The 24,091-nt window shown below is 37.2% G+C and overlaps 1 long non-coding RNA gene across 1 annotated transcript; it reads right to left on the bottom strand.

Annotated features, from left to right (window-relative positions):
* Window positions 1-431: 431 nt before the first annotated feature.
* Window positions 432-17,328, bottom strand: LOC146438284 (uncharacterized). The gene is made up of 3 exons (XR_014851730.1): window positions 16,196-17,328; window positions 1,376-1,446; window positions 432-964 (listed from the first exon to the last, which is right to left on the bottom strand). It is a non-coding gene; the product is annotated as an uncharacterized LOC146438284 (long non-coding RNA).
* Between the last annotated feature and the right edge of the window lie 6,763 nt (window positions 17,329-24,091).

Raw genomic sequence — 24,091 nt, forward strand, 5'->3', positions numbered from 1 at the left:
AATTTTAAACTGGGGCCTTGGCAAAATATGGAATCTGCACATAGCAGGTTCTGCCTCTGTTCAAAGACTGGCTCTCTTTAAAAAACTTTAAAAGCTATGAATGCATAACGATGTTAAAACTTGAACAGTAAAAATGAAGAGAGATGCTGGCTGAAAGCTCCTGAACTAAAGCCAGGCATGCAAATACTGAGTAATGAGAAGGCAGTAAGTTCATTCCTGTAAGATACTGCTTGTGTTTTCAGCAAAATGGCCAAGTTTCTACTGGAGGCTTGGTTGCACCAACAAAAAAAACTAAGGTATCCTAATTGAAGTCATCTCACTAAAGGCTCTAAAACATGGCTGAGAGACTCCATTAGGTATCTGGGTCACTCCTTGGGAAGTAGTTGAAGAAGTAACTGTGGTATTGCTATTTCTGCCATACTTGTGAACAATGTAGGCAGATATTTAATGGAATGTTATGAATTTCAGTTGAAGGTGGTGCTGATATAAAGAACTCCATAAAAATAGACTCTGTAATTGTTTTGTCATAGCTTTATTTCAGTTCATCATTTCAAGCAGTTCTCTGTTTAAATCTTATATAAAACCCATTAGAGATCACCATGTGAGCTGTTAGGCTGGGTAAGATCATGAGACAGTTGACTGGACTTCCAGTAGCTCTAAATAAATGGCATGCATTCCTTCTCTCAGTTGTCTCTCATTACTACTGTTCATGCCTTAAAGATACTAATTTTTTCCTAAGTCTTATTTTGAATATAGCCACTGGAATCATGTCACCTTCTACTGAAATCTCACTAGGTAGCTGGAGATGGCTGGCTGCCTTTATCACTAAATTTCACTAGATCCTTTTATTTTGTTTAATGCTTGTACCTTCTTCAGTCCAGAGTCTGTCTCTTGGTTTTGTTTGTGTCACTGTCACTGTGACTGGATTTTTCGTCCAGAGTGGAATGATCACCATCTACGTCAGCTGGGAAAAGAGGGGGTCATTCACAAGTAGTCATACCTAAAACCAGAGTCCCACGTAAAGAGAGCACTGCTTCTTAAAGATGAGACAAAACAAAGCCTAATTTCAAACAAGTCATGCATCTCCTTAATAATGAGAACCCAACATTCCTGCTTATTTCCAGTTTAGAAGAGCAGAATGTATAAGCAGAAATGAATATATTTGTGTCATTCCTTAAAGGAGCGAAAACCTGGCTGGGTGGCTAACCATGGTTTTATCACAGTGAAAGGATGAAAATGAGTGGAAGAAAATTACATAGGAATCATTTTGTTTCAAAAGGTAACTCGAAGTAATTTTTACAAACATTATAAATCCTTGATTTATCAGCAGAAGCACAAAATCTATTAATTTATTCTTTGTATTTCATGAAGTTACCTTACCAGCATTAGCCAGCTTCCTCATTTTTCTTTTCTGACCAAGTGACATGGTAGAAGAATTTGATGATTCTGGAGTGTACCATTCATACAAGAAAAAAAGAGGAACATATTCAGGAGCTTACCCATTTTCCATCATGACTACATACCCAGTTGTCCTGGTGTCATGTAATTGTCAAGCAGTACAAATCTGGCTCATTTTTCAGTAATCTCTAAACTTAAAATTTACAAAAAATATTAATTTTAAATGTCTGTCAGATAAACACATCTAATATTATTTTTACACTAGTCTTAAGAAATAGCACTTTTTAATATAGTAGAATAATCAATGATAAAAATGTCTCAGCTATGAAGAGATTAAGATCGTGTTGATAATTTTGCACCATAGCAAAAAAAACCTGCAAAAACCCACCAAATCTTGTGAGATTAATAAATAGGAATCCTGTTTTAAGATGTTCAGTAATTACATGCTGTTCCGTTTTGGAAACCACATTTGAAGGTGGAGGGAGTTCAAACAAACAAGATAGAGAAGAAATTAGAAGACAATAACTTCTAATGATAGAACAGAGCCTAGAAATGAGAGGACTGAGGTCAGTAATGTGAAAGTTTGCTTTCAAGAAGAAAGGAACAATCTGTCTAATTGAAAAGGACAATAATTAATGTCCCTTGGATAGAGAACTGGAAGTTTAAATAAGACACTAGGGATAAAAGAAAACAAAAAAATGAGCTGTCCAACCACAGTGACAATGAAGCACTGGAATATATTACTTTGGAAAGTAAAGATCTCCGGTGACAAAGATGCTACAAGGCAGGCTAGACAGTTATGTTGACATCAGTTTAATTGTAAGTGATCCGGCTCTTGGGCAAGGGAAATGGATCAGGAATTCTTGAGCTGTGGAAAGACAGCGATGTACCCTTGGAGGCCCAGGCAAAGCTCAAGGAGAATTTAATCTTGTATTTCTCCTTCTTCCTACCTTTTCCCATAGAAGTTCTCTCTGGAAATCATTTGAAGAATGTTGTATTTACTCTCAGTCAGCAGAACAGGAAGGGATCAGAGCCATCAGATCCTCCCTACCTAGGGTACATTTTGAGCATTGCCAGTGGCCAGCTGGCCAGACACTTGCTTCATGTTCATGGCATTCCCCCAGCAAAAGTCACCTGAGCTGTGGTGAAGGTTATGCTACTCCAGCAGCAGAAAGTCCATGGAGAAGGCTGACCTTTTGCTTTCTAGTGAAATGCAGATCCACTACAGTATTTTCTTTGGTAAGTATTAACTTTTGGTGGAGGGAACTGGCAAAATGAGAATATGAATTTTTAGCAATTCATTCAGAGCACATAGTAAGTAATCCTTGCTGTGCTAATAATTTCTGGATAGTTTTATTCAAATATTCACCATCCAAACTCTTTTTATAAATACTGCCGTAGCTTTTTGACATGAAAAGTTCATTTAAACTTAGAAAAAGTAATACTTTGCATTCCAGTTTCTAAGTTTCATGGTATGATACAATTGATCTTTTCTTCAGTGTACCTGGGAATCACCAGATAGGGGCCATTGTAAGTCAAGACTAGTGTTAGAGGATAGATGTGCTAGTTTCAAGAAGGCAGAGTTGGCACAAGGCTTGCACACTGAATTCAGAGAGATGGTGCATATGGTATGAACCACAGTGACCTAAGTAGAGGTTGATCATGTGCCAGATCAGTCACAAGCTCAAAAATCTTTCTACACATTTGTCTGCACTTTTTATCTCATTTATATCTAATTAAAAACACGTACCCTTTTCTCAATCTTAGCATATTTACTTATATAATCTGTTAAGTGGCATTGGTGCTGGTTAATAAACCTTAAAACCAAATAAACCTGTAGGCATTAGTCCTTTCATATGGACATATACATTTTTGCATATGTACATATAAGCATTTGTAATAACTTCTCCCACTGATCTGTCTGTTGACCAAATGCAGTGATGGCTGAGAAAAATCAAAGTAAATCACGTCAAATGAATGCAGGGCTGAGAATACCTACAGCAGGTCAGATAAAATGTTCACAGTAAAGCAAAACACAGCCCTGTTATATATGATAACAGTGATATATGCAGGTGACAGTAATAAAGATTATTATTCAACTTTGCAAAGGTGTGAAAAAGAAATTCTGCTTACAACAAAATGAAATTGTAAGACTCTTATTACAATTTAAAATTGATATTTAGGAAGAAAAACAGTAGATTTCCTGATTAGAAATTTAATCATCAGTGTAAATTAAGCAATCAAAAAAGTCTTTAATTATGGTTATCACCCCAGAACACTTTACCTTCCTGATACCAGATCATAATGGAAACTATGGAGTGAAACCAATACAGGAATAAGTGGCATAATAAGTAAAAAAGGAATACAAAGTTGGACAAAATAGCTTCTTAGATTTCTAACAGTTGTTACATATCCATCCATTTCTAACATATCCACCAGTAAGCAGAATGATATTTTCTGAGCTAAGAGAAACTGTAAAACCTTGATCCATCAGGATATTGTTTCACACCTTTTTATCTTCACTAAGCAGGAAGATGACTCAATTGACTCAATAGGTGATCACTACAAATGTAAAGCTTCTGGAAAACCTGGTTCCTTCTCATCTTTTGTATATTGTAAGCAGGTGGTGCAAATTGCACCTGAAGAAACTAATGTGCATAGCAATGGGAGATTCAAATCAAAGCATGTTGTCTGCACCTCCAGACTTCAAAAGGTGAATGGAAACAGTGAGGAAAGTTGTCTGTATGTTTACCTACCATTTATCCAGGGCTGCCTTGTCAGTGCAGAAAACTTATGCATGACAGAAGAAAAAATGATTGGAAACTATCAATTTAGACTGATGTCTAGAGAGATAGTAATGCTACTCAAATAGTATTTAAGTGAGGTCAGTCAAAACCCCCCCTTCCCACTTCTCTGGCAGCTTAAGTCACTAATTCTTGATCTTCATCCCTTTGATCTCCCTGCTTCAAGACAAGGACAATCTGGCTTTAAGAAAGGTTACAATGACCTCATTTAGTTATTCCAGTAATTCATATTTCAGGGTAAATCCATGGCCTGGACAACTGATGTTTCAGCTTCAGCTCTGCAGTGTTACAGAAGTTAAAATTGTCACTTGTCTCTCTTTTGCTCATTGTCCTTTCGGGTAGAGCATGCTAGTACAGCTCCCTGATGGCCTTTGACAGAAGATGGACTGCCAGAATAGGTTGCTCAGGAGTTTTCTTTGTATAGCAGCTCAGCCAACTCTTTGCAAACCCAGCCTCTAAATTCCCAATGACAAAAAGGTCCCTGGCAAAACATCAGGATTCTTTGATATCACATGAACCATGTTCTGGGAACAGCACCAAAAGATCTTATCCAAACGTTTCTCACAGACCTCAAAAATGCTAGGGAAAACCAACTCAGCCCAACAGGCACAGGGAAGAAGAGTTGCATCTTTCTGCTCCAGTGAGATCATTAAAACCATGAGAGGGTTTTATCCCCAAAAAGCAACTTTTGTCTCCCTCCATTTCTGGAAAAGGGGGTCTTAGCTCACATTTCAAGTCCCACAGTAGGTTTGAAACTTAAGAGTAAAGCTGACTATAGCAAGAGTTAACATTTCTACTCAGATACACAATACACTGCAAGGAATTGCTTCTTTTCAAATTTTAACTTTGTTTAGAGACTTCCATGAGTATCTGATGGGTTTTAAGAGAATGACCTTTATGCTAACAACTATAGTGACTCAAGAAAATAAAATTAAGATGGTTGACTGAACAATCATTCTAATTAGAAGTATTTAGCAGTTAGTTGTATGGAGAGTGAAAATATGGTTTGTTCTCTATATAAAACTCTGTGCATGATGCAGTCAGTGCTAGAGACAAACTCTACCCTATGCTCAGAGAGGCCATGCAGTAGCCCTCTCTCAAGAATCCTGTACTATTTACTTTGGCAAGGAACAGTGTAATGACTTGACTGTTTGACTGTTTCTTCCCATATTTTTTTCAAAAGGTCATAAATTAACAGAGTCTGGCAAAAACAAATTTTAAAAATGCCTTGCCCACTTTGTGCAATTAATTATCTAAGTGCATGTACTGTTTAGTTAGGTTTTACAGAAATGAAAAAAACCCTATAGGCATGGACATCCCCCAAACTTACTTTCTGAGTAAATTTGTGTTTAGTACCTGAAAAATGAGTGTTAAAGAATCTGGAAGAGAGGCCTATCCCTTGTTTGTAAAGTTTTGAGTTTTGTATCCCTCATCAGCATAATTTCAAAGCTTTCTTCCTTTTCCATTCTGACAGCATGGCATTCTGATTTTCCCATGTTTCACAATGTAACCACTCCAGCAATGAGATTCCTACATACAACATCTCCAAGACAAAAAAACCCCAAAACATGCACAATTTATGGCTAGTAATTATTCTGCTCACAGAGCTATTACTGTTGTGTTTTAAAATTTGAAGTGGCTTGGTTTATGAATCTTCTGAACAGTTCCATGACAGTGATTTCCAATTCCCCAGCACATATGTATGCATCCAGTTGCAACACAAGGCTGAAATCCTGGCCTCACTGCAACCAGTGGGAATCAAGAGTTGATTCTTGGAGCTCTGAGCTTTCCCGAGACATGGCATAAAAAGGTCTCCACATCAAGGTGTTGCAAGGATGAGTCCTTTCGCTAACTATGTCCATCTTGCTTTTAAGGAGATGATTCCAGCAATTCTCAGCATTGTGTTAATTTATGTAAGTTCTGAATCCAGCCCTTTGCAATGTGTAAACAGGCAAGGTAATTCAGGCACAAATTACAGAAAGTAGTAAATTTTGTTTTGTCTTTTTGGCAAAACCACCTTTTAAATGTTTCAGTCATGTTTTCAAAGGCAACACTATACTTTTCATGTTGTCTTGTCAGCCACTTGCCCTAATCTGAAAGGAAGGCAATTTTTAAACTTCAAATACCTGTGTATTTTGAACTTACTTGGAGCAATTTTGTATAGTCAGAATTTCTCAAATTCCATTTTTGTTTTTTGCCTTGTTTTATGTAACAGTCAATAACAGGTTATTGATCTTTGCAGCCAAGTTCAATTTGAACGTAGTCTCCCCTGCACAAAAAGCTAAACAAAGAAGTTCAGGAGAAACACCTACATATTTGAGGTTAAACTAAAAAAAAAAAAAGCATTTGTACCACAGGAATAACATATTCTTCATTTAACAGGCTACCTGAACTTTGCTGTCCACCTTTTTGGTAAGTACACAAAGGCCAGGAACACCAGTGTTTGCACTGGTGAACATTTCAGTTTCGAGGTGAAACATAGGATGCTGATCACTTGTGATTGGGCTTACAGAAAGAGTAGAAATTAGCAAAACTTTCCCTTTTCAACTGTCTTACCACAACATCTGTGTTCAGAAGGAAAGTTTCCAGGTATCTTTTCCTGAGCCAAGCTGCACAGGACAATTTTTAAAATATGCCATGGTTTTACTTTAATGTCATCAAATAGATGTGTTATTTTCTTATTATTTATAAGAAGGTCTAAAATGTATATTCAATTATAGATCTTTGATATCAGCATTCAGTTTACTGGTAAACTATTGAGCTAGAAACAGAATCTTGAATTCAGCACTGAATTCAAGTCATACCTTGGTTTCCAGAATGTGGAGATTTTTAGGATTATAATACATTTCAGTGATAAGGAGAAATCATAACATTTGGAACTTAATTTAAATTATCTTAAAATTCCACCCAAAATCCGCATTAAATTTGGTTCAGCTCTCTTGTATTCTCACAAACATGAATGCACTTATTCATAACTTAAACCCATCTCCTTTGTCACATGATTTATTCCACAGCATTCAGGTCACTTGATATTAATCTTATCAACCTAATGGCATGCTAGTTTTCATTGCAACCTTGTTACAGATGCTCATGTGAAATGGTAGGAAATTAAATAATGTACCACAATGGAGTAGAAGTTAGAATATGGAATGACAATAGCAATAGTTTGAAATTTCCATTTACATGATCCTTTCAGAAATCAATCAAATCCACACAAATAATTCTCCTTTATTAAGAAATGGGAACAGAAAGGATTCCACTCACTTCCAAGGTGAACTGAAAGTAACTTGGACATATGCCTGTGGTCTTCACATTCCAGAGTATCATCTCAGAAGTGTCTGCAATGCAGTTTAATGCCATGAGATGATAGCCCAGATGATTAATGAAGCAGGTGCAAATAAAGTCATTGCAGCTACCCTGAAGAGTGTGAGAGCAGACAAAGATTCTACTTGCTGCCCTGTAAGGAACAGCAGAGCTGTTCATAGCAGGAGGGAGGCGCTTTATAACAACAATTGTTTTAAACTCTCTAAGACTATTTGAAAAGAAAACATGCTCTATCAAGAATATTTTAGGGTCAAACTCACGTCAGGGTAAAGTGAAGGCAGCCAGCCTCAGCCTTCTGAAAGTACTGGAGTAATACAGGATTTGCTCTTGGAGAAGCTGCTGGGCATGATAGGATACAGGTACCAGAATGTGAAAGGTTTAACGGAGGTGTAAAAGAGCTGAAACCTCCTGCCTTCAGACCAAATACAGCTGGATGAAAAAACTGAGGGTAAAAGGCCAGACTTTTAGGAAGAATTAAACACCTAAAGTTGTTGAAAGGCTTCCAGTGTGATTTTCAAAAACTCCAGAACAATTTAGAAAAGATCCCCTTGAAGATCTCATGGGCTACCACCAAAATATTTTTAAAAATTGGGCATGACTTCCTTTTCTGAAAAAGGAAGAACAAAGTTTCTAAACATTTATTAGCTAAAGATCACACAGAAGTAGTAATTTCTTACAGCTTCTCCCTGAGCAGTGACTACAGAATCTCAACATATTAATTTAAAAACATCTTCTTTGCTAGCACTGAACACCATGGCTTCTTTTCTATTTCTGTACAAAAGAAGAGTCAACTAAAATAGAAAAAAACACACCTGTAGCCTTAATGTACCACCCTGCTAAATAAAACCTGAAGACTTAAGTGCATGTATAAGGAAGACTGAACTGTTTCCAGGTGTGTATACTCAACCCAGTGCAAGAGGTATATGACAATGTCAGGTCTATACTGTCATAATCAACTAGACCAAGGTACCGAATAAACCCAAGATGCCCTGACTCAGCCATATTTGGACATTTTATACCAACTATGACATGACTGAGAAGGGGAGGATTGCTCTGGCAGTGACCATTTAGGAATAAAAACTATCAGATTGCTAAATATACTAGTTAATTGCACATTTTAATGCTATAAAAGATTGTCTTGTGTGGTAGCTGGGATTTTTAATGTGGTTTGATTTTGCTATTTCCAAAATATTTTGCCCCGTCTTCTGTCTCTGCTTGCACTGAATCTAGTTGCAGCATTCATTATGATTCGCTGTCCTCTCAATGTCATCATCATCTGCAAATCTAGTTTTATATACTTCAGATGTTCCAATGATAAAAAGCAGGACTGAATAAGGACACCAGCAAACACTTTGGATGATACCCTCTACAATCTCATTTATGTATGGTCTATTGCTTCCTTCCTTTTTCATCCATTTTCTTTTTATCACATTGTCTTAACTCCTTGCAACTGGATTTACCTTTGCGTATTATTTCTCTCTTTTTGCTTATTATTTCTCTCTCATATTGCCTTATGAGAAGGCAATACTCTTCTCATAGAGTATTGCCAGTGACATTTGAAAAATCAAATTAATGTGAGTGGCAGGCTGGTCCTAAACCTCATCATTCAAGTCCTATCAAACATACTGCCTAAGTAATTATGACCATCCTTCCCTACTATTATATGCTAGAGAAGTGGTCACTCTTATGAAACCCATTTTTTTTTTACTTGTCTACAATATTTACACAGCAAAGACTAATAATGAACCCCCAGCTGATACTGGGAATAGGACACCAACTCCTGCACTGCATTAGCACAAATCTTGTTCTTAGAAAATTCACTTTGACAATCTCAACAAACATAAAGCTACATGCCAGACTGGTGTATGAAACCAGGAAAGAATGCCCTTCAACTTCTGTTTGGAAGAAGTACTTGGCTAGCAGTTTATTAGTAGAAGATATAGTAGGCTGCTGAAGAGATGAGAGAACTCAAACCTACAAAATATATCCTTGGAATCCCTTATACATTTGGATTTGGTTCATACAATGACAATACATCAATTATACAGCAATGGAGTAAATATAAAGAAATTATTAACAGACCTGACTTTTGCAAAAAGATAATGATGGAAGGCTGATATTCAGCTGAGTTATGAAGAGGAACTTCTTAATCCTGCATTCTCAATGGTGAAAAATACTTTCTACCAGTCTATAAACACATAGAATATAAACTTTCCCTGAATTTCCTGATATAAGCACGGAGCAATTCCTATGTATAGTATTATCTGCTGAAGTAATGAGTATTTCATGCAGCAATTGGCACAAGTCCCTCAGATCAAAACCTTGAAATAATAATAAAAAAAATGATACAGAGCTGAGTATATTTTCTGAGTCTGCAGCTGGCATGTATTCCTTTCCCTTTCTTGACCTCAGAATGAAGTATGAGGCAATAAAATTCTAAAGGGAAGGGAAGTCAAATAAGAAAACAAAGAATGTGAAAGTATAACACACAAAAAGCAAAAGAGAAAAATAAATCCAAACGAGAGAGAATTGAAACAGTTTGAAATGACAGCAGGAATGAAGTGCAGAGAGAGAAGTAAAAAGCTGTCAGAAATAATTAGGAGGAGCATAAAAAGTAATAAGAAAACTCCTTTAAAAGCAAAGTGAAGGATCATTTTATAGCTAGTTTACTTCTGAAAGAAATTATGATGTTTCTCCTCTTCCAAAAGAGTTGTAAAATTTTCTCCTGTTCTATTTTCTTTAACTAAGAAAATCCTTAAGCACACATTCAAAGTGTGTATAATTTATCCATCAGCCACTGCTGAGAGACACAATTGTAAACTGCATAATTTAAGATTTGTTTTGGTTTTGAAATTTATGAGTCGCTTGCTAATATTTTTGAAATTTTTACAGTTTTCTTTTAATTTTCTACCTTTGACAGATTCATTACCATTGAAATGTTGGAAAATGCCTATTAAAAGTCCTGACAAGTTATCCTATTATTAACTTAATTAATAAGGAAAATAAATACAACGATAACTCCTCCTCTCTGAAACTCTGTAAAAATGGATAATGAGCCCTTCATAAGTTAGACAGGATCCAGACATTAAAAAAAAAAGGTATTAAAACCTCATGCTCCAGTTTATAAGTCAACTTCTGAGGAAGCCATAAAGTGAAGTCCATTAGACAGCAATTGGATATAAACTGTCTTGTACCTTCCTTTGAAGAACATGACAAAATACTGTCAGGGAACAGAAACCAGAGCTGAAACTGAGGTTACTTGATGAGACTGTTACCATTTTTGCAAGACAAGATTTTGAAACTGAAGTAAAAAAAGCCCATAGGAAGTCATAGGCTGTTAAGCAATAATTGGTGGTGTAGAAAGCAAATTTAACTACCACCTAGGGAAGTTTCTGTCTCCTGTCAGTCACAATTTTTATGACCAGTAGAGTAACCATTTTGCAGAAGTCAAAGGATGCCATGGCACTGAAAATTACAAACGACTTGAGCAAATAGCATAGAGGCAGTAGGGACCAGCTTTGTATATAATTGCTCAGCTATAATTAGCTGTGTGAGCTTTCCTGCCTTTCCTGCCTTTCGTAGCATAAAGAAGTCAACTCCACCTATTTCTTAATACTGGTTTTGTTAATGTGGTCAGCTACAACTCAGGAATGGCATTGACAACCTCTCAGCTGTTAATCTCTGTCTCAACATCTATTATTTCTCTGTGAATGACTTATTCCAAGTGCAGAAGGAAATGTGTACAAATAAACTCATTTGTCCAGAAGGACCAGCACTCCTCCCATACTCTAAGTCAAAGGAAGACTTTTTTTTTAAGTTGATGAAATATAAATTGATCTTATGACTTAACAAACTAGAACAAGAACAATAAAACCCCTTTTGCCTTGAAATTGTTTACGATAAAAAAAGCCCAAGGACTTCCTGCTTCACTGCCTATGTTAGTAATTGCATACCCAAGGCAAGGAGAGACGTGTTAAGCCTTCATGTTTATTGATATACAAATTAGCTAAAAATCTCAAGGTTTTTAAAAATTGTTTCTTATGGAATTTTTCAGGTTCCTAACCTGTTCACCATAGCACAAAGGCCTAATTTTAAATCATTTTAGAGGTCTGGGGTTTTATATGTAATACTGAAAACATAATTTGTTATAATTAAAAAAAGGCTTGAATTTTAACAAGCTTTTCTTAATATGCAATTAAGAAATCACTGCAGTTAAGCTGGATAAAAATTAGCTAAGTAAAAAAGTCAGAACATTTGTCAGTGTATCATAATGAACTGGGATAAATTGGAATATATAAAAATATTGTGATTTGTTTTAAGGAATGAAAATGAATATATGTTTGGAAACACTTACATATTTGGTTCCAAAATTCTCAGTCTAAATAAATATTTTAGACATTTGACACATATTTCTGGCTGAACAAAATCAAAACAATATGCATGAACTACTTATTCATCTTCTATACAATTTCAGCTGATTTATTTCTTTATAAACAAAATTTTAGTTTAACATATAGCAGCAATATCCTCCAGCCTGTTTGTAGTCAGGAATTTTGAGACATATTCTTTTAAAGACTCAGAGAACCTACTCTCACTTGCTTCTACCTGGCCTAATTTTCATAGGGATGACTAGTTTACTCTCAAAGTTATTCCTATTTTGTACAATTCTAGTGTCCTTATCCATGTTACAAAGAACAGCACACATAAAAACCAAAGGATGATGACATGTAAATCACAAGGTTTTGCTTTGCCTCCTTTGACACTGAAGTGAGGGTTCCCAAAAGAGATAATAACTTAGCATAAGTAGGCAAACCTATTTCCTACCTGGTCACCATCTGCTCCCAAGCTAACTTGAAGATAGATGTCCAAATCCAAAGCTCTGTGAAGCGTAAGAGATGACTTACACCTGCCAACGTCCTGGGAATTGAAAGGACAACTCAAATTGCTCCAGAAGATGACAGATTGGATTTTAGGAAAAATTTCTTCACCAAAAGGGTTAGCAAGAGTTGGAACAGGCTGCCCAGGGAAAAGGACAAGTCACTATCCCTGTAGGAATTTAAAAGACATGTAGCTGTGGCACTTAGGGATATGGCTTAGTGGTGGACTTGGCAGTGTTGGGTTAATGGTTGGACTCGGTGATCTTACAGGTCTTTTCCAACCTAAATTATTGTATGATTCTATGAAAATGAGACAGTTCTTGGCTTCAGCTCCCTCTGGTGGGTAATGCACACTCCAGAGATCAGCAACTACTGCTAAAGGTAGTAGTACCAAGACCCAATATATATTTTATATATTATTATAAAATATAATAAATAAATAATAAAATATATATAAATACACCTGCAATGATTACAACTGAGATCAGTTAAAGCTGCGACTTCACACATTTGTGGTGAGAAGTGGAAGATGCAAGGTTCCTGTCAGAACAGAGCTCACTTCAAATTCAGAGAAGAGACATGGGGGTTTCAGTCCAAGCAGAAACTGATTTTCAGCACCTGACATTGATTAAAATAAAGTGAAGAACTAGTTAAACACTATTCATTTTTATGAGAACATTCACTTGGATTTCTGTTCTTCACTGATTCTTTGGGCTCTCCTGGTTTCAGCTGGGATGATGATTTGTATCCTAGTAGCTGGTTTGGTGCTGTGTTTTGGATTCAGTATGAGAATGGTGTTGATAACACCCTGATGTTTGGTTGTTGCTAAGCAGTACTTACCCAAGTCAAGGACTTTTCAGTGTCCCAGGCTCTGCCAGCCAGGAAGTGCACAAGAAGCTCTGAGGGACCATGGCCAGGACAGCTGACCTGAACTGGCCAAAGGGATATTCCATACCATGGAATGTCATGCTCAGGGCAACTGGGGGATGTTGGCCGGGAGCTCCTGATGGCTGGCTGGGGACAGGCTGGGCATTGGTCAGTGGGTGGGGAGCAATTGTACTGTGCACCTCTTGTCTTTCTTGGAATTTATTCCTCTCTCTCCTTTTCATTACAATTACTTTCATTACTACTATTATTAGTAATATATTTTACTCTTTTTCAATTAATCAGCTGTTCTTATCTCAACCCATGAGTTTTGGAGTTTTTTTGTGATTCTCCTCCCCACCATGGGGAATGGGTGGAGTGATCCAGCTAAGTGTGATACTTAGTTGCTGGCTGGGGTGAAACCAAGGCAGAGGCCCAAAGTCTGCCACCGTTTCTAAAAAGCATTTTGCTGGCAGGATTTAGAAATATCCTTTATTTCACAAATCTCACACCTCAGAAATTCTTTATTTGTTATAAGGAATTTCGTTTCAGTGAAAAAGAAAAATATGCTTTTAAATCTGTGATGTCTTACCTACAAAATATGTACACCCACATATTTATGAGTTGAAGTAACTGAAAATTAAAGCATATTTTATAATTTATATTCTTGGGCACAAACCTAAGCCCTTCCACAAGAACAATGTGCACACTGTATGGCAGTATCCCAAATACATGGGTTACGATAATGGCAACTTGTGATAATTCTTATGTTAAAATAAAGTCAGCAATCTCGCCTCTACAAAGCAGTACTTAAATTTTGATTACCTCATAAAAATGCATGGAAATGTTGCAAACATCAGTCATCTGATAGAAGAGGCTTAGAATAAATCCTACTTTTCTGCTCTCACAAGTGGCACCAATAAATCAAACTTTAATTCTTGCATTCTTGTGTTGTTGTTTTGGTTTTTTTATTCAGAAGCTTACTTGTTGGTCTGAATCACATACTGACAGATGCTTTGGAAAAAAAAAAACAACGTTTCCCTCAGGAAAATGTGATCAAGTGTGAGAATAATTGGGATAAGAATGGTCACGCAAGTTCATGTTCTTCAGTAGATCACGACCATACTGTTCAGGCTTAAGACCAACTTAAACAACTGTATAGCCTCTTCATTAAATTGCTTATGGAATTACATTAAATTTAAAGACAACTCAGTGGATAAAAGGCTGGACATGACCTGGTAATGTACACTTGCAACCCTGAAAGCCAAATGTGTCCTGGGCTACATCCAAAGCAGTGTAGTCTGCTTTGTAGCAGGGCCAGGGAGGGGATTCTGCCCCTCTGCTCTGCTCTGGTGAGATCCCACCTGCAGTGCTGCATCAGCTGTGGAGTCCCCAGCAAAAGAAAGACATGGACCTGTTGGAGTGAGTCTAGGGGAGTGCCACAAAAATGCTCAGAGGGCTGGACCATCTCTCCTATGAAGAAAGACTAAGGGTTGGGGTTGCTCAGCCTAGAGAAGAGAAAGTTCTGTGGAGACCAGATTGTGGCCTGTCACTGTTCAGAGGGGGCTTCTTATAAAGATGAGGATACGTTTTTTAGCAGGGCCTATTGTCCTAGCACAAGGGGTGGTGGTTTTAAACTTAAAGAGCATCAATTCAGACTAATTATGAGAAAGAAGATTTTTATTATGGGGGTGGCAAAATACAAGAATGGATTGCTCAGAGAGGTGGTAGATGCCCAATTCCTGGAGACATTCAAGGTAAGATTGGATGGGGCTCTGTTGAAGATGTCCCTGCTCATTGCAGGGGAGTTGAACTAGATTATCTTTAAAGGTCCCTTTCCAACCATTTTATGATTCCTTGATAACTAAGCTGTAGGCATGTGTTTTACATCACAACTTTCATTCTGAAAGAAACTGTAGAATTTACAAAAGACATTTCTCTCTAGTTAATATTTTTCTCCTTTTAAAAAAGGAAACCATCCAACTTTTAGGTACAAATAAGAACCTGATATCAGCAGCTCTTCATTAGATATGTAATTTTAATTGGAATTCTAGGCAATGGATAAAATACCCTAGAAACCTCTCCCAGAATTATTTTAATTAGCTCCTCTCACCTTATGCTGCTTCATATGTTTGCACTTATATTAAGTAACATACAGTTTTTATGAGGTGAGGGGCTTACATGCAAGTCATATATAGTACAGACTGACTTGTTCATAGACATGTAGGACCAAATCCTCCATGTGGTCTCTGCTGCCTAATTAAGTTGGAAATTTCTGAATCCTCCTGTTCATGTATCATGGACTGGGGACAGAGCACATTTGTATGAACCTGTTTACAACACTCAAAGTTCTGTCCTAAGAAAGAAGTACAAAGTGACTTTGTCAGCTCTGATGCACCACTTCAAACCTCAGAGAAAACATCTGGTTTTCCTTTGTTCTTCACAAAAAACCCAGAAAAGATCTATTTGTAAAAAAACTCATGAAATGTGTGGCTTCACTGCTAAATTATTATTATGTTATTAAGATTGCTCTACAGTAGTCATTTTATTCTCTGCAGTCAAATAGAATTTCATGGCATGTGTTTTGTTTGGCCAAACTCCAGGCTTTCTGGTCTTCCAGTAAAGCCTAAAGAATTGCCTGCAGACTGTAAGAAGAGTTACATATGTTTAAGTGGATTAAACAGTACACTGAACAGGAAAAAGCATTTAGGGTTATTGAGAACTAATGTCTATTTTACGTATTTATTACAGTGGTAACACACTCCCTGAAGTACTACTTGTCCTACTACAGGATTCTGAGGAGTGCCAAAAACAATGACTTTTAAGTTATTTTATTACTGAAACTAATCTGTCCCACTCTTTTAGGAAATAATATATTGCTGATCGTTCTGGCTGAATGCCCTTCTAATTTTGGGTTTCTAGTCTCACCTGACTCAAGAAGTTCAGCAGATTCTTCCTCTCTTTGAGCAAGTGGAGCATCCTCTTGAAATATGTTATGTAGTTTCTGGAAAGTGCTCAGCCATTTGCTCTTAGCTTGCTGCCTGTGTGCAGATCTCTGCTGAAAATATCCCTGAAAAATGTGTTACGAACATCTAAAAGACAAGCTGTGAGAACATACTGGAAAATTAGAAGCTGCTCTAATCATAAAACATGATTAAAGAACACTATTACTTCAGGCAGGTGCAGCTCTAGACTACCAAACTGCTGCACAGTTTGGCAGATGGACAGATACAGATTTGAGACTTATTACCTCTGTTTTAACAAGTATATATCTCAACTGGGCCCCAATGACACCATCTCTTAAATGGGGATAAAGTCTCATATGCTTATTTGATGACAGTCTTACCAGCATCATTAATAAAGACCCAGGGAATATTTTCCTTCAGATAATATCTTCCAATGCTGTACTTCATGCTATAATGAGAAAAGTCCTGCTGCTCATTTAAATAAAGATACAATTCAGTTGCATGATATAATGTTGAAGGAAACCCTTCAGACTTAGTATTTCATGCAAGCGCTTAGCAATTAGATTTCCACTGCTTAAAGAAGTAAACCACTTTCAGATAATGAAGAATAAATTAATCTCCTTAACAGATTGGAAAAAAAATGCATGTTTAGTCCTTTACCAAACAATTTCTGAACAGAAGGAATTGAGCACTGACTTGGTAGGCTGCAGTTTGTAAGTACTTGAAAAAAAAGAGACATGAGGAAAAGGTTACTCAGTGAACTAGTAAGTGAAGTCCCCTGGGAAGATGTTTTTGCAGGTGCTGGGGTTCATCAGTGCTGGTCAATCTTTAAACATCACCTCCTAAGGGCACAGGAGCAGCAATTCCCAAATGCTCGAAGTCAGACAAGGCAGAAGGCTGGTTTGGCTGAACAGGGATATTATTTGGGAAATAAGGCACAAAGGGAAGGTCTATGCCCAGTGGAACCAGGGTCAGGTGACATGGGAAGAATAAGAGATGCTGCTTGCCACTCTGGGGAGAAAATTTGTGTGGCCAAAGTTCAGTTGGAGATGAAGTTGGCCAGAACTGTGGGGGACAATAAAAGGTTTTTGTCAAATGTATTAATGGCATTAGGCAGTGTTAATATAGCACTGTCCTGTTACAAGATCGAGGATGGTCACCTCACAAACAGGGACAGGGAACAAGGCAGAGATGTTTAACAACATGGATGACAGACCAAGGGGGTTTCAGTGCCCTGAGCTGGAGGCCCAGGGCTGTGAAAATGTTCATCTCCCAGCTGACCCTGAAACTGTGTGGAATCTGCTGCTCTAGCCACATGCCTATAATTCTATGAGACCTGATGGGATTCATCTGAGAATCCTCAAGGAGCTGACTGACGTCATTGCAAAACCTCTCAAAGATTTCCGAGTGGTCTTGGAGGATCCAGAGAGATCCCAGCTGACTGGAAGCGGAAGAATTTTGTCCTGATTTTCAAGAAAGGCAAGTAAGGGAACCACAGGAGCTACACGCCTGTCAGGTTCACTTCAGTGCCTGGTAAAATCATGGAAAAGATTATTCTGGGAGATACTGTCAAACACCTGGAGGACGATGCAATCAGCAGTCCCAGACAACATGGCTTCACGAGGAGGAGGTCCTGCTTGCTGAACCTGATTTCCTTCTATTTCAGCTTCCTTCTATTACCTTTCATTGAGGGATGAAGATGAAGACATTAATTAAGACATTAATGAAGACATTAAAGAAATCCTGCTCATCTGAAATGTTTGAGTCCAATTCCCTGTTAGAATGAGTTCCATTTATACTTTTGTTTGATGATCTGCCAGTTCCCAAAATGTGTTGAGTAACACCTGCCTGACCACCATCTATCTGCACTGCTTTTTTGGTCAGAACTGTCTCTTTTGATACCCCATGAGATGCAACACGTTCTGCTTTTGCATTATTTAGGTTAGTTTAATTCTTCCAATTGTACCTTTAAGTAATTATAAGATTAGCTTTCATACTATTCCTGAGATTATGGGACTATCATACTTTTCCCCCATAAAACCTGAAAACAATGAAAAAGGAACACATACACAGGGAGACAAATACAAACTTAATCTACATACAGCACAAATCTAATGGGTTTCTTATAGTGTGTATCAGTCAAGACTTTGTTTTACTATCCCTTCCTCTTTTGCATTCTAGATTTACAATATGCCCTTTCTTTACACACTAAAATTAGCAATATACTTACTGTACCCTAAAAACAAAAATTCAATAGAATTCCAAAATTAAAAACAAGTATCTGGAAAACCTTACAACAAATCTTTGATGTCTCACCTCTTGATACTTCTTCAAAATTTGCAGATGTAGTGAAACATTGTGGTGATAATTTCTGACTCCACCTGGAAGCCCCCACCTCAGGTGCATCAGCTGAAGCTACAACCTCTTCACAGTAGCTGTATAATTGAGTATAGCATTCTTCCATTAATGCATTTCTTTCTGCCTCTGATTCTAGCACAAATAAGCATAGTGAGATCAGGTTGCTGTAATTTAAAAAAATATCATTGCAGTTTTGATTATTTTGCTGCATTTGATAGCAGAAGCTTTGAATGAGTCAGAGGACACATATTTCTTAAGTAAGACAGATATTCTTACAGGGGATATTCTTCCTACATTCATACCTGAAGTGATATGATGTAGTGATGTATCTCACAAAGATTGTGTTTACATGCACATGCACAGCAAATCACATTTTAACCATTCTGCTCACAAGACACACACTTTAGTTGGAGATTTAAATACTGATGAGCTGGATTGAAATTTGTAAAATGTACATCTAAACTCAAATTTTGGACACTCCCCTTTCTTCCAGCAGATAAAATTCTGAGCTTGCAGCACTCAAAATAGTAAATTACTCAGAATCTTGCAGGAAAGATGAAGTGAGGCTTTAGAGTTGTCTCCACTTCTTCAAGTAATGGAAATTGCATTTCCTTGATATATAAGAATCTCACAGCTTCAAATCAAAATTTCTAGATTTGTCCCGGTGTATAACTTTTTTCTGGTGATGTTCTTTCATCCTCTCAAAGGTTTATTATTAACACTTAAAAAACTATTTTATCATCTTTTAAAATACCTTAAGAGATACATTAACACACAGAGAAACAACATATGTTTATCAACTGTATTTTGTAGAAGACTGACCAATCATGTTCTTAAGGCTCCAGACTCAAGCTGTTCCTTCCTCCTTCTTTCACTCTTCACTTCTACTGTCATCTTTTCTCCCTTAGCAGATATCCAGTTGGTGTTTGCTTTTCTTATTTAGTATGTGTCTCCTCACAGAATATATTTCTTTCCCATTTCCTGATCCTGCAAGACAGTGACTAGCCCTGCTTCCTTTGTGTCCATCAATACAGCATCTTACAGAGTAGAGTTTGTGTCCGTGAAACAAAGATTATTGTGATGATCACAAAGAGATTCTGCCCAATTTTTACCAGTCAGAGACTGTAGTAGAGGTCTCAAGTACATACATTTAAAACAGGAAAAAATAAACTGGAGCAACACATTGTAACTCGAGCGTTATATTATATGCAATATGGCACATTATCTTAACTTTTTCCAGGTGTGAGGCATAAATACCAGTCAGCAGTTTCCATTTTCTTCCTCCCCCACCCAATACACCTTTCTGTATAAAAGCTATGAAGGAAACATACAGGGATGCCAAATACCTTTTTTTGCCCATACTGGGAAGAAAACAAGGGAGGGATACTACCTGTAGGAATGCACCCTGAAGAGAGCTAGAGAACTGTCATCATGCCATGAAATTAGGAAACACAAGGTAACTGTTCTCACTCATCTGACTGAACAATTAGTTACTTTATACATACACACACTGGATAATAAGCAAATGTACCTGCTTGCACTTGGAGCATTTTAAGCATCATAATAAGCAAGTTACAAGCATTTATAAGTCACAAATCCACTGCATGGAGATTGACTCTGAAGCAGACTGAAGCCACTCAGATACAGTCAGTTTTACTAAAGCAAATTAATTTGCCTCAATACCTGGCCATCCTGTTACAAAGGTCCACTTTGTTCCAGGGACAGTTCTGTTACTTTGCTTTCACTAAGGGAAATCTTTTTTCGGCCTTAGGAATGTACGAAAACTCAGTTTTTGTACTGCTTTCCCACTAACAGGGACACTAGGAAGAAAAGCACTAACCATCTGCTTGGAGACTATCAGGGGAAAGAAAACAACGCACAAACAAAACCGAAAAAACATGTAGTTACAGAAAGAAATCTTCCTACGAATTCTTTTTCATATCACATAGGCAGTTTTCATTTTGGCACATCCTTACTTCTGAGTAAGATTATTTCCTTTCCCTTAGCACTATTTTAATTTTAGGAATAAATTTCTATACGACATCCTGTACTTTTATCATCTAAAGACATATGGCATGAGAGGGGAAAAGGAAAATCATAATCATGCAATATGCCAAACCTGGTAATACTCTAGTGATCTTCACAGAAAAATATAAAACTGATAATGCTGGGCAACATTTGTTAGCAATCTACAGAAGCTGTGTGCTTTTTAATTGATGGGCAAGAGCTTAGGGTGCCGTACCATTGAAGGAAACTATTTCCAAAGGAAAACTATTTCTAGCTCAGACAAGTTCAAGGATTTTCACAGCACAAATTTCACAGTATACCCCAAAACCATTTGTATTGCCTCAGATGAAAGGAGGATAGTCTCCCAACATTTGCATTTCTACCAAAGATCTTCTATGGAAAAATGCTGGCTTTTTTCCTATTGGTCTTTTACTCACCAAAATGTAATTGCTCATCAGTTGGGCACACTTTGTCCCTCCACCCCACATACAACCAGCCGGAGTGGGACTGCAGAAATTCTCAGCCTTGATTTCAGTGTATCTGTGCCAGGTTGACCAAGGGGGTGAGCAGGATATGGAAGGCACACACTGCTGACAAATCACAGCTGTCACCTCTCTACTCAACATATTTAAAGGCAGTTTGCATTATTCACTGGAATTTGGTACATTAGAGTGCAATGGGGCATCTTTGGTCATAGTACTGACAGCTCTGGACATTTGTTACCTTTAATTTACTGTCACTAGTATTGACACTTGTCTTCTCAGGCCAAACAAAGCTCTACTGCAAAACTCGTGAATTTAAATAGGGGGTGCAGCCCTACAATCAAGAGACTCATCCTATTGAGTAATCACTCTTTTTTCCACTGCCAGGAGGTTTTTACCTAAAAAAAAAAAAAAATAGGCAGCAGTGGATTTTTCAATGGTGTTTAGAATTCCTTCAGGAGTCATGATCGCTTATTTACAATTGTGCCTTGCCTGATAAGAATCACTACATTTTTGCCTCCCCTCCTTTATCAGTGCTCACACCTTTCCACAATATGAAGTACCCAGATTCTTTAAATGATCCCGTTCCAACCACCACAACAGAAAATGGTTTAAATAACATAAATTACCTTTCTCAATTTTACACAGAAGTAAAAAACTGGTATAAAAATTTCCAATGCTAAATATTTCCCATGAAAGTAGACTTCAAAGTAAATACGTTTACTAACAGAACCAGAGGAGACTCTTGGGTATCTTCATGAGTGTATGTGTGACTAGAAGCTGAAAAATCATGCCTTTCACAAGGTTAACAAGTTACACACAGTAACACTATACAAAGCAAGAGATGTGGTTCTTATTTGTCCTTCCCCCACCCTCCCTAACTAATCTCTTCAGATAAATTGTCATAGCAACTTGATTTATACACCAAGGATACCAGCAACGACATGTCAATCCCCCTTGGAGAACTCATGAATAGTTCTGCCTATTCTGATGCTGGCAGAGACTAAAGCTAAATGCCCTTCCCTGCTACAAGTTGCCAGAGCAACTTCTCCCTGTATTGGCACTCCCTGCTGGATGCTCTTGCTCAGACTGCAGCCATGAGCCTCCAGTTTATGTCAAAGGCAAGACTGCATCATTCAGAAAAAGTCCTCCTTTTTGTACTTTACAACTTTTTACTCCATGAGAGTTGAGTTCAAAAAGAAATCAGATTTTCTGAAATGAAAGGTGCTGTACACAGTGGAGCACACTCTTCCAAAGAGATGCTGGACTTGCTGTGTGTATGGAATGCAATGGATACTGTCCTATGCTCCTAGTAAAGTGACTGACCCTCCTATCAATAACAAACACAGCCACACTGAAGATCATGTAAACACACACCTCAAGAGGGAAGACAGAATTTTTCCAGTAATTTTTAAGAATGGTTTCTTTGTAACAGGAAGTCCTTTGCAATTCAAACTTGCAAAGCGCAGTAGGCAATACACAATTTAAAACAATAAGCACATACAACAGCAGATAAATAGGCATTTATTAAAGTTCATCTCAAAACAAACAAAAATAATAAAGGACATTAAGGCATCTTGTATTCAATAACAGTTCATACAGTTAAGATGACTTCTCCTTCGTATACAAGAGAGCAGATTAGGAAAAAAAAGAAAAGAGCTCTCACAAAAAAGTTCTCCCTATACATTTGATGGATTACTGACTTCCACTGTCCCACCATTTAGTCAGCAAATCCCTCCACAGAATGCCTCTTTCTCCAGTGGAACAGCTACAAAATCCCAACACTCACTGAGACGTGCAAGAAAGCACTTTGCCCTCTCCTCAGACATCCCGCCATCTGTAAAGATGCACACTGGAGAAAGACCAACAGATGGGATATCATGGAGAATAAAGAAGCTGTGCTCCTGCTATAACCACTCATTTTGGAGCAGACTAGAATATTTGGCCTTGCTTCCACTAGTATTTACTATTTCAGCCAGTAACTAGAGAAAACAAGACAACAAGCTCTAGTCTGTTTTGCAATGCAACAATTTGTATGTTCTCCTTCTAGTTCATACTAGATAAACAAATGACAAAGGTCTAATTTCCATGGAATAATTTATTTTGATGAATTAAGCTGTCAAGCAACCAATCACTGTTATAGTGCTTTTTTCTTCAATTGGAATAAGAACATCAGGAAGTGTTTACAGTATCATTGGGTTCACTATAACAGGATTTTACTACAGACTAAATATAAATTAATAAACACTGCAGCACTATTCACTTCACCACACTGGCTCTCTATATCCTTTGTCACATTCTAACCTTCATTTAAGGCAAGTTTGTTGGTTGATTTTTCTGAAGAAGACCACATGGTCTCTAGATAAACTTGTGTGACTAGATGTACAAGTTAGGAAATCGAGCTTTATAAAATGTTTACTTCAACAAATATGAAAGTTATTAAGAGAGAGATGGTGACCCAGAATTGCACTGTATTAAAAGGTGGAGTTTCCTTGTACCAAAGTCCTTTATTCATCATCTTTAGAACCAGTTTTGCTTAACTATAAAAGAGACACAAAAAGAAAGTATTCAAAGTTTAGACTGCCATTCCATTTATTAGGAAACAAGAACATTATTTCCATCTCACACTGAACATGTGTATACTAAATTAACAATACAGACTGATTGTGCTGCTGTACCAAGAGACTGAAAAACATCAAGAATGAATTCTTAAGCTTAAACACTAAATGAGCTTATTTCCTGATAATGAATGTTGAATTAAAAAAAAAAAAAAAGCAAACAACAACACAACAACAAACCCCAGAGAAACCTCAGGGCACTGTTTCTATTTAATTTAATTTATGCCTCTATAACCAGTTCCCAAAAAAAAAAAAAAAGAAAAAAAAAAGATGAAGTAATGGAATTTTATCTTCACACACCTCAGAGAAAATTCCCATATAGAAATTTAGACAATATAAAAATGGACATTAACTTAGTATTTCTCCCCTTTTAAAGCTAGGCTTATAATAATT

The sequence above is a fragment of the Lichenostomus cassidix genome, chromosome 4 (genome assembly GCF_008360975.1).
Source record: "Lichenostomus cassidix isolate B80296 chromosome 4, HeHo_3.0, whole genome shotgun sequence".
In the NCBI taxonomy this organism is placed as follows: domain Eukaryota; kingdom Metazoa; phylum Chordata; class Aves; order Passeriformes; family Meliphagidae; genus Lichenostomus; species Lichenostomus cassidix.